The sequence below is a fragment of the Bacillus rossius genome, chromosome 10 (genome assembly GCF_032445375.1).
Source record: "Bacillus rossius redtenbacheri isolate Brsri chromosome 10, Brsri_v3, whole genome shotgun sequence".
Classification (NCBI taxonomy): Eukaryota; Metazoa; Arthropoda; class Insecta; order Phasmatodea; family Bacillidae; genus Bacillus; species Bacillus rossius.
Window position 1 is genome coordinate 10,820,576 of NC_086337.1, and position 11,189 is coordinate 10,831,764.

Sequence of the window (11,189 nt, forward strand, 5' to 3'; positions counted from 1 at the left end):
CGTGTGCGGCGAGATATTAGCCCTCCTGACCCCGAATTCCACAGCTGTTCCTAACCGAGCCCGCTCTCAGCATCGAGCACGCTTCTACCTAACCGCAGTGGGCTCTTAGGGTGTCCCACATGCTGCTGACTGGGTTAGGGACCCACGTGGCCCCTTCCCCGAACACAAAGACACGTGACTCAATCAAGTTGGTTTTATTGATAGGTTACACGTCCTACAATCCTCCCTTTACACAGCTAAAATGCCCGAGGCGGTATAAGTTGAGGAGGCGGACCACACACGTGGCCGCTTCAAGCTTTTACGTAGAACGAAGGCGGTGAAAAAAACTCCTGAGAGTATAGAAATTAATTACTAAACAGCCCCCACCGACCGAAAGAGGCCCCTAGGATGAGAAAGAATGCGATTTGGATTGGTTAATTTTACAGAGCTACTTATCGGCGAGACAACTGTGATTTCCTCGGAGTTTCTGCAGTGACGTCCGCTCTCGGCCGGCTGAAGGAGGAGAGTGGGGTGAGGCAAGGCTCGTGGCAGGAAACATGGCGCCCTTCGCGCCGAACACAATTACCGTTAACATCCTTGCGACTGCGTTCCCCGGGTTATTACAGAGAATAACATGAATCTTTTATAAAATTAATATACACATACCCACGACCAGACCGTCTGTAATAATTACTTGGTAAATTAGTTTGAATAAAGTTATAAGTTGGTTCCGTCGTCGCCCGCTAGGGAGCGTCCTTGTCCGTGCTTGCACGTAACAAAAATATAATATATTACTAAAACAAAAGACACTCACTGACTCGTCGGGGACACTATTTTAGGGCGAAAAGAAAAGGTTAATATTATTAATTACATATAGGGGTGCGGCGCACTGCAGCTAAGCGCCCTCTTGCCGGGCGACCAACACACGCACGCACTCGTTTGCGGGAGGTTTGAACAGAGGGTGGTGGTGTTTGGGCGGTGGCATATCGGGCTCAAGCCGCAGGCCCAGACGACGTCAAGAGATTAATTAAAATGTTAGTTTTTTTAAGCATTATACATTTCACCAGTGCATTGAACTGTGCTTATATTTATCCTTATGAAATTAAACTGCGTGCTCAATTTTCTTACACTGCACTGGTTACAACTAAAGAGCTTTTTAGAATATGCAGCATGCATGTTGCTACACTGGCTTGAAATAAAAGATCATTGTGGTGGAATAAGACTCATTTAGTTGGACAAATTGAAATTAGTGTAATTTTGTTTGTGTAAGTAGTTTATGTAGGGTTACAGAATGAAGCTGGGATGAATAAAGATAAACATAAGATCCAATTTTCACATCAACAATATACTTTTAATTTTCTCAGGGGGGAAAACACACCAGAGTCAATGTCATCCTTATGTGCACAGTCAGTGCCTCTCAAAAATCAAGTGTGTCAAATATTATCCAAATAAACATAAATAGGATACATTATAAGATTGTCGCTAGTAATTTAGCTGAACGTCATGCAGACATTGGGGTCATTAGACTATGAGACGCGACCAGATGCTGATGAAGCATTGTTGGAATGAATAGGTGGGGAAATAGAAGCACCCTGGGAAAACCAATTGGCCACTGGATTGGCCTTGGAGTGAGACGCGTGAGCCAACACCAAAATGAAATATACCAACTAACGGAAAAAAGTAACGAATACTAATATTTAACCATTACATCTCTTTCATTACTAGTAGGATTTACTTTTTCTGAAATGCAGTGAATTACAAGTAAAAATAAGTTATAACTGTACATAAGCACAAACACATTGTTTTGGCTCTCAATATACTACATTTTGTTGGAGTAATTTGGTGAACGGATCGGAAATGTTCAAACATGATGCTGAAGTCGTCTGGAAGACCCACATGTAGCAACACAAACCTGTATGTAGTCATTTTGTAGCCTCTCGTGTTAAACACACGAGGGGAACAAGGAGTAGGAAGGAAACAGAGTGTGGCGAAAAGTCATTGATAGCTATTACAACTGAATACATTTATTACTGATCATACAAGAAATTATTCATTACAACATTAATGACGAAAACGTAAACAGTTCCTATTTGCGGCGTGGCTCTGATTCGAAAGTCTGCGAACAGAAACATTTAACAATTATGAGACACGTGAATGCAGCTTAACACATCAACATTACAATTGCCCGTGCTCTCATACTTGGCACGCCGCTTGGCGCTGGGTACACCGTCAAAGAAAACAGGGTTCGTACGGTCCTTAGAAGTCCTTAAAAAGTCCTTATTTTTGAATACTGTTTTTAAGGGCCCTTAAAAGTGCTTACTTTTTTACGTTTGTCGTGTTGACTTTAGAAGTTACTTTTTCCTTTGTTACGCATTGGATGTTACGTAACGGTAGTACGACTATGTTTTTATGGTACAAATATTGGGCCGAATAGCTTAGTAAATGTCGTACGATCTACCAGAATACTTTTGTTAGTGCACTAAATATACCGGAATTATCGGTTTACCGGCTTATAGTGCTCATAACTACTGAACAGAGCGCGCTGTAGTAGCTGTGTTAGTGTTTTGGCGCGTAAATGCAGAAGTTTCGTTGTTTTGACTTGGTGTGATTGTTTTTTCTTGTGAGAAAGGTTATCTGCTAGTGAATTTATCTTGACCGTGATGCCGGGGAAGTGTGTCTTTAACATACTTTGGCTCGAAAAAGAGCAGTACAAAAAGTGGCTTTCCCGTGACCTAGACAAGCACAAGGCAAGATGCCGATTGTGCTGTAAAGTTTTCGATATAGGGAATATGGGCGAATCGGCTTTGAAAGCACACATGGCAGGTGAGACGCGTGTATTTTTATAGGTTTTTCATGAAAATTTTTTGGTTGTCTTACATTTTTGTATGTCTACATAAGTTAAATTGTTTCATGTATAAATAATTAAAAACGAAAATATGAATTTGTGAATGGTATTGGAAGTTGTTGGATTTGTGTGCGGTGGGATTATTTTCACCCAATGCATAACGAAGTACATTAATAAGGTTAACATTTTATTTGAAAACAATGTAGTTGGTATTGAATGTTTTTTGTTGTATTAATATGTCTGTTATAAATGTAAAATAACTTATGTATTTTCGAAATTTTTTTTTATTAGGGTCGAAGCACTCTTCATTAGTTGAAGAGAAAACCAAGACTGTTGCGATAAAAGAGTTTTTCAGTCCCATGAACTTACCTAATCAAACTTCTTCAACCTCAAATGCTGCAGGTGTATGCAAGCCAGCTACAGAAGCAAGTGGTAGTTTGAATTTGTTTACCACTGGGAAAGACGTTCTGGATGCAGAAATTTTGTGGACTTTAAAGTGTATTTGTAATAACTATTCGTACAAGTCTTGTGAGGATTCATCTCAACGTTTTGCTAGAATGTTTCCAGACAGTTTAGTCGCACGACAGTTCTCTTGCGGTGAAAAGAAAGTGGCATATTTGTGTCATTTTGGTTTGGCTCCCCATTTCCAGACACTTTTATTCAAATCTTTTCAGGACACTAGTCACTATGTCTTGCTGTTTGACGAAACACTGAATAAAAGCACCCAGCAAAAACAAATGGACATCCATATTAGATTCTGGCATACTGACAATTCAGTGAGAACACGTTATGTTACTTCAGCTTTCATTGGTCATGCCACAGCTGATGATTTACTGAAGGCGTTTTACAAATGTACAGAGAAGCTTGATTTATCAAAATTTATTCAGGTATCAATGGATGGACCATCAGTTAATTGGAAGTTTTTCAAACTGTTGCAGGAAAACATGAGAAAAGAGTTTAATTTTGAGTGCATTGATGTTGGTTCTTGTGGGCTTCACACTTTGAATAATTCATTCAAAAAGGGCGAATCTGCAACAGAGTGGGGTATTTCATCTGTTCTGACATCTCTTTACGCTTTGTTCAAAGATGCCCCAGCACGAAGGGATGACTTGGAAAAATTATCCACAACACATAAAATGCCAGTCAAATTTTGCAGCTGCCGCTGGTTGGAAAATGTTCCATCAGCTGAACGGGCATAGAAGTTTGGAATGATGTAACAGAGTATGTGGGAAAAGTTGAAAAAGGTGTACTTTCAAAAGTGACATGCAAGTCCTTCGGTGTTGTCGCTGGAGCAACACAAGATAACCTGATGACTGTGAAGCTCAATTTTTTTCTCTCCGTGGCAAAAGTTCTAAAGCCATTTTTGGAAAAATACCAGAGTGACAAACCATTGTTACCCTTCTTCGCACAGGATGTTCTTCAACTTGTAAAAAAGTGTGTTCAACTGTACAAAGTCTTGAAACCTGCTCATTTTGATCGTATTTCTAGTGTTGAAAAATTGAGCAAGTTTGATTTTTCAAGCAAAAGTTTCCATGCTTCAGCAAGTGATGTTAGTGTAGGGTTTGTTGGAGATAAACTTCTGAAAGAGAAACTCTTTAAACAACAGGTAACTGAAAAGCAAGTACATAGTGGTTCTAAAGTATGAGTGCCAAAAGTTTGTTTTGACTATGTTGGAGAGTTTGATGGCTAAGTGTCCTGTAAATTATTCACTTGTGAGGAATGCAGCCTGTATTGATCCATCGCAAATGGCAAGAGATTCTGCTAGCTGTAGTCGTAAAATGAAGTGTGTTCTTACATATTTTGTACAAAAGAAAGCGATTGCAGCAGAGGATTGTGATAATATTTTAATACAGTTCAATGACTTCCTAGAGAATGTTGTTGGACCATCATCATCAGAGTTCCTGAACTATGATAGGAATGAAGGTCTTGACAGCTTCCTTAGTGGCTATTTTTTAAGAACAGCATATGGAAAGGTATGGAATGTCATTAAAATGTTGCTAATTCTCTCACATGGACAAGCATCAGTGGAAAGAGGTTTTTCCATCAACAAAGCCTTAGAAGTTGAAAATCTGAAGGAATCGTCTTATGTAGCCCGCCACACTGTACATGACTACATCACTTACTGTGGTACCATACATGACATACCTATTACCAAAGAATTGAGGGCGTCTGCATCATCTGCCCGAATGAAATATATGCAGCATATGGAGGAGGAACGTGCCAAGAAAATTGCTGCCAGTGCACAGGAGAAGAGAAAGGAAATGTTTGATGAAATTGAAGTTTTGAAAAAGAGGAGGGTTCTTTTGGAGAAGGAAATTGACACATCTGAAACATTAGTTAATAATCTTTCACAAAAAGCAGAAACTTCCAGAAATATTGAACTGTTTATCAAGTGCAATGCTGTTAGGAAAGAAATCTCTGTAAAGAAGCAGGAGCTGAGTGATCTCAAAACTAAAATTAGTGACTTGCAAAATCTGACTAAATAGACCTGGTTTCAAACTAATTTCATATAAAGTACTTGACTATTGATTCACACTAGTGCCGTCTTATCATGGAGCTATGAACACTTTGGTGAAAACTGTTAAATGTGTAAATGTTGTATTATAATTTTTTTACTATCAAGTCGATCAACATATAAGAAAGTTTGTGTTCGCAAAGTATTTTTAAATTGGTAAGTTCAAGGCGTTTGTTTAGGCCTATTTTAAACTGCATGACTATGTATAATTAGTACTTACACCACTTGATTTCTTTGTTATATTAATACATTTTTTGCCAACGTGCAGAATATTCTTGTTTTAAAACTTGTAGATCAATGCTAAAAGGTCCTTAAAAAAACTATAATCAAGTCCTTAAAAGTCCTTAAAAGTCCTTATTTTTTAATGACCTAAGAGAGTACGAACCATGAGAAAAGCTAAGTTACAATGTAGTTAAATTCCCAGACTGTAAAAGAAAATAAATTGTTGACCTCTGTCAATGAACAAGTTACCAAACATCAGTAACTAAAATAATACCATTTGTACACAAGATGACTAATACATATACCATGTATTTACGTAGGCACGCAGACCTCTAATAATTACTCTAACACCTCGTCGCCTCTTGTCGACACGTATTTCTGCGGGCAAGTCGATGCATGGATTACCAGTGACTATGCGCAAACTATCTTAGCGCCAGTAATGCTCGTCGGTGTGGGCACTGGGTTTATTCTTCGGGTGTCACTGCCGGGTTTTGAACCTAAGTGCTGTATGTCCAGTCGGTAGTCAAGTCATTCCTCCGGACTCACAGCTCACACTGCCGTCTCCAAGCCTTGCCTCCGTCACCACTGCCCCTCTTCTCAGTCTAAGTTTTCTACCCACTCGGTTTATAAGTGTCTATGACGAAACAGTACATTACCAAGTGGTAGCTTCTTCCAACGGGCAGCGTGACGGCAGGCCGGCAAGACGTGTTGATGGTGTAGCTTCCTTCCGCAGCCAAGGCCGGCAGGGCCTCCGGCTGGTGTCGCTGGCGGTCGCGACGAGTCTCCTCCTTCACCGCAATATGGGCCCCCTTTTATACTCTGTGAACTGCTAGTATCGAACATGGCAGAATGTTCTCGATCGGGGCAACCGGAACCGGCGCCTGCGGCGATGTCCGGTTGGCAGCCCGCCAAAACGAGCCTCCCCGAGGGCTCCCGAGCGGCTCTGAACGTCATGCGCGCAGCGAGCGAACACTTTGCTTGTGCTGGTTGCATCGGCGCGCGGTTAGGCGCCGCGCGGCATATCTTGATGTGCGTGTGCGGAGCACACGCAACAATTTTCTTAATAAACATTAAGGGACATACCAAGTGTATTGGTGTGCCAAATGAAACTTAATGATAGTGAAACTACCCTTCACTATATTTGGTAAACTAAAATAGTCATAGTAAAAAAAAGTAGTTGCAACTTTTAAAATACACAAGAAAACTGGCATTACAATGACGATAATACATATTCTCCTTTCGAAGATACAACAGAGCATGTTCTTGAAATATCTCAAGGGGCAATTTTTTACTTGTTTAAACCTCAGCATTGCCTAAACTAGTTTTTTTTAATAACAGATTACTGCATTATGCAAATATGTATTAATACATTTTATTTGTTTTCTGATGCTATAATATTAAATACATGCAGTCCATTGGATGGAATATTTTATACTAGGTAGGCATATAGGTATCCTTTAGTTTTACTTAAAGTAAAATAAAATTATATCTTCACAAGTAATTTAAAAAAATAATTCTTTAAAACACATACGTTTATTAGGGAATGAATAAACTAACACTACATAGAAATACCACACCTGTTTTTTTTTTTTCAAGTGAAGTGTAGAAGATAAAATATTAAAAAAAAAAAAATCATTCACCAGGTTACACAATAAACAGCCACAATTTTCATATATTTTCAGTATTTGGTTAAATGGACAGCAACTTGTTTATCCTACCCTGAAATGCTTGCTTTGGTCGGCAACTACACTGGCTAATTTTCTGTGAGCATGGAGTAACAAACTTTTATGCCCATGAGTATAACAGGAATTGGGCATCATGTTAAATGCTAGATGAATTTTAACAAGGTGGGCAGTATTTTAATAAAATTCCTTGTCAAAAATCAGGTCCAAAGCCAAGGTCATGTCTTTTTACTTTTATCTGAGCTGTTTCTAGTAGTATGAAATTTCTGTCTGCTAATTAAATGTTCCAGTGTTTTGTGCATGACGGTGACGAGCCACATTAACGATCTAGGTGGAAAGTGTGCTTGTGGTTCGCATCCAGAAATTTTGGTACATGAAAACATTATTTGCGTGTGTTTATCAAGCTCTCCATTGAACAGCACAATCAATACATTGCTATGTGGCTTTTTTAAGGCAGAGTTTATATACATACCCCACAAGGCGAAATACTGCGACGCAGGTATTGTTTAACTTCCAAGTTTCTTGTGTTTTGGATGGCCATGTTGAAAGTGAAGTGTTCCAAAAACTTTTAAAGACAAACGTGTGTAGAAAGCAATGTGTGTAATTGGGTTAAACGAACTAGTTGACTGTTTGAAGGCAGTTGGCACTTCATCCCAAGCTGCTTATACCATTTTGTATTGTGAATTCATCTATACAGGCCATAATAGTTGTTCTTCAAAAGCAATAAATAACGTATAATTACTTCCATTTTGTAATTTATTACAGAATGATGGAAAGGAGGTGTTGGGTAAATAATCCAAATTCATTATGCTGTATTTGAGGTAGTTTTAATGTGAAGAAGCAATGAAAAAAAATAATCTCATTTGTAATAACAGCTTACAAGCCTTACTTTGGAATCAAACTAGTAGATCAATACCTACAGGTTTTGGGCTCATACTGTGTGCAGTGCTTGTGTTAAGACTTACAAATTTGGACAAAGGGTAAGTAACAATTACTACGTTTTGGAATACCAATGGTGAGGCATTGTTACCACTCACCACCTGCGGCTAGCTCAAAATTAGGTGATGAGTGAACATACAGTTTTGTAGCAGGTCACAAAGAAATTCTTATGCAATGTTTGATGTATTATCTTTTGTTTTTTATTTACTTAAAATCAAAATATCTTCCGCACAACAGAACGAACACAAGAAAACAAAATTTAATGTACATCTAGAAAAGGTAAAACACGGAGCCATCGCCCGACCACGGCCTGTTCGGTCTGGTGCTCGGACAATAACTAGCAGTGCTGCCAGATGAAATTTTAAAATATCAGTAGAAAAATTCAGTAGATCTGGAAAAAATTCAGTAGATTTTTCACAACACGCAAAAGAACACTAATATTGCGTCAAAAAGTGTTAAGCAATTGTAATTTTAGCATAAAATATTTATATCCGTTATCTACAGCTTTCTATCAGTTTATCCTTGAAAAAACAACATGCTATAATATAATGTGAAAAAATTGTACCATAACAATAACATCTATTTTCTACTCATTTCAAAAAGCAAATACATGAAAAATGCAATAAGACAAAATGATACTAAAATTATAAGATTTCATTTTTCTTCAAAATTACAGCTAATTCAAACTGTCAAGCACAAATCCTAAATTAGTTTTCAGCTTACATTTTCAGTTCATTTTTTTTGTCTCGTACATTGATGCAGTCATTTCATTCAGTAGTTCACCTGTAACTGGAAACTCAAAACAATTTGAATTTGACAGCATCCTTTTTGTATGTAGAAGCCCAATGAGTGTTTCTGTAGAAAGTGAGTTGCGCTGCTTTGTTTTCATAATGTTTACTGTTGAAAAAATTCTTTCAACCGTTGCACTAGAATGGGGCAAGCATAACAAAGCTTCAATAAAAGCAATAAGATGCGGAAACATAGGTGAACCATCCCCAGTTTTCAGATTCTTAACGTAAAGCCAAAATTCCTCGGTTGATATGTTTTCATCAAAAGTGAATTCATGGTTCCGTAGAAGTCGCCACTCCGTGTCCAAGGATTGTTTCATATCATCTGCGACAATGTTTGGGAATTTGCAGGCAAGATGAGCAATAGATCTCAATTTCTTTTGTAAAACACACTTTGGATCTAAAATTTCAAATTCCTTTAGTAACACATTTCCAAAGTCAAAACGCTTGTATATCTGACTTGCTGCCTCAATAAAAAACTCCAAACACCGAATTCTAAATCCATGAAGTGCTTCTTTTGTTAACCCAGCCATGCCTTTTGCCAACAATGAATTAACCTTTGCACCTAGGTACATGTTTTCAAGAGGTAAAAAATATTTTGGATTTTTAAACTGCACATCTTCTATTGCAGTTGATTTTAAATGGTCTTCTGAAATGAAACAGTCAAGTAATGTATGCACTACTGATGACACAGATGCATACAATAAATGTATTTGAGGCTTTTCTGCTTGCATTTGTTTGTTAAGTTTATTGAACAGTTCGAGAACAAAATCAAGAAAAGCAAGATAAAGCTTCTGAACTGGGTCATTTAACATGTTCAGAATAGTCTCTGCTGCTTGTAAACGATCAGTGATAACAGCATTAGTAAAAAACAGCTTGAGAGCTTCATACTGCTCCAAAAGTCTAACTACTACTGCTTGTAAGGACAGCCACCGGGTCTGGGCTGGATGTAACATCTTATGTGGTTTGATATTAACAAAAACTTGAAACTCAACAAAGCTGCTAATACGTTTTGGACTGGACTGAAAGTAGTTGTACACATCTCGTGCGAGGTCCTCAACTGCCCTAGGGAGTTTCATGCATGCATAGCTTGCACACAGATGAAATGAGTGACATACAGTAGAACCCCTATCATACACTTTTCAACGGAGGGCACAAAAATGGTGTATGAAAAGGGAATAGCAATAATAACATTTTTTTTTAATCTAGCATACCAGCACAATGTCTGATTAAACTTAAATACATAATGTGTAAATAATTGCATTATATTAATGAAAGATATGAATTCATCATTATATATACATATAATAAAACCACCAGAAATGTAAAATACAGTCCATAACCAAGTAAAGCAGTCCTTTATTGGAGGGGGGGAAAGGTCACCAAGCCTAAATTAGAAATTTAAAAAATTAGGCTATTGTAAAAAGAAAATCAGAAATTTTTGCTTGTTTGTTTCATTTTACAAACAACTTTATGCAACAGAACAATTTTCTATAAAATGTTAACTTGAGAAACGTACAATACAAAACAATCTGATCGTAAGAAAACAATAACAAACGGCTATATTCAGTTCAAAGATTAATGAATGCACAAAATATGAAATCCGTGCCTTGGTAAAGCGTGTTGACCATTTTCATAATCATTGCTAGTTTGCGCCACTAGTCTCGCTCGGTGCTGGCCCTAGATGCTAGTAGCGAGGTGCACAGTCTTCGTGATACTATCCATATCTATGGTGCGATAAAGTTATTTTCTTACGTTTGCAAAGGTAAACAATGAACGTTTTTCAAAATAAAAGCATTAAAACGTATTTTTTCAGGAGGAATACAACAAAAAAATTTGTGAATTTTAGGACTTTTCCGCTATGTAAAAACGTATGAAACGGGAAATTCGTGATTTTATAAGTGTATGTTCCGGGAAAGTAAACCATTGTAAATATAGTACTTTCGGCGGGACCAAAATTAATCGGCGTATGACACGGGAAAATGTATGAAACGGGAACGTATCATCGAGGTTCTACTGTACACATTTCATGACAAATAGATTTGGAATATCTTGAATAAGCCTGGTTGAAAGTGAATTGTGTTTTCCAGTCATCACATTAGCTCCATCACATGCTAACCCTACCATATTATCTTTATATGCTATTCCAGCATCATTCAATGCATTGGTTATGTGCCTATACAGACTCTCAGCAGAGGCGTCCTGCACAGGTATAAGTC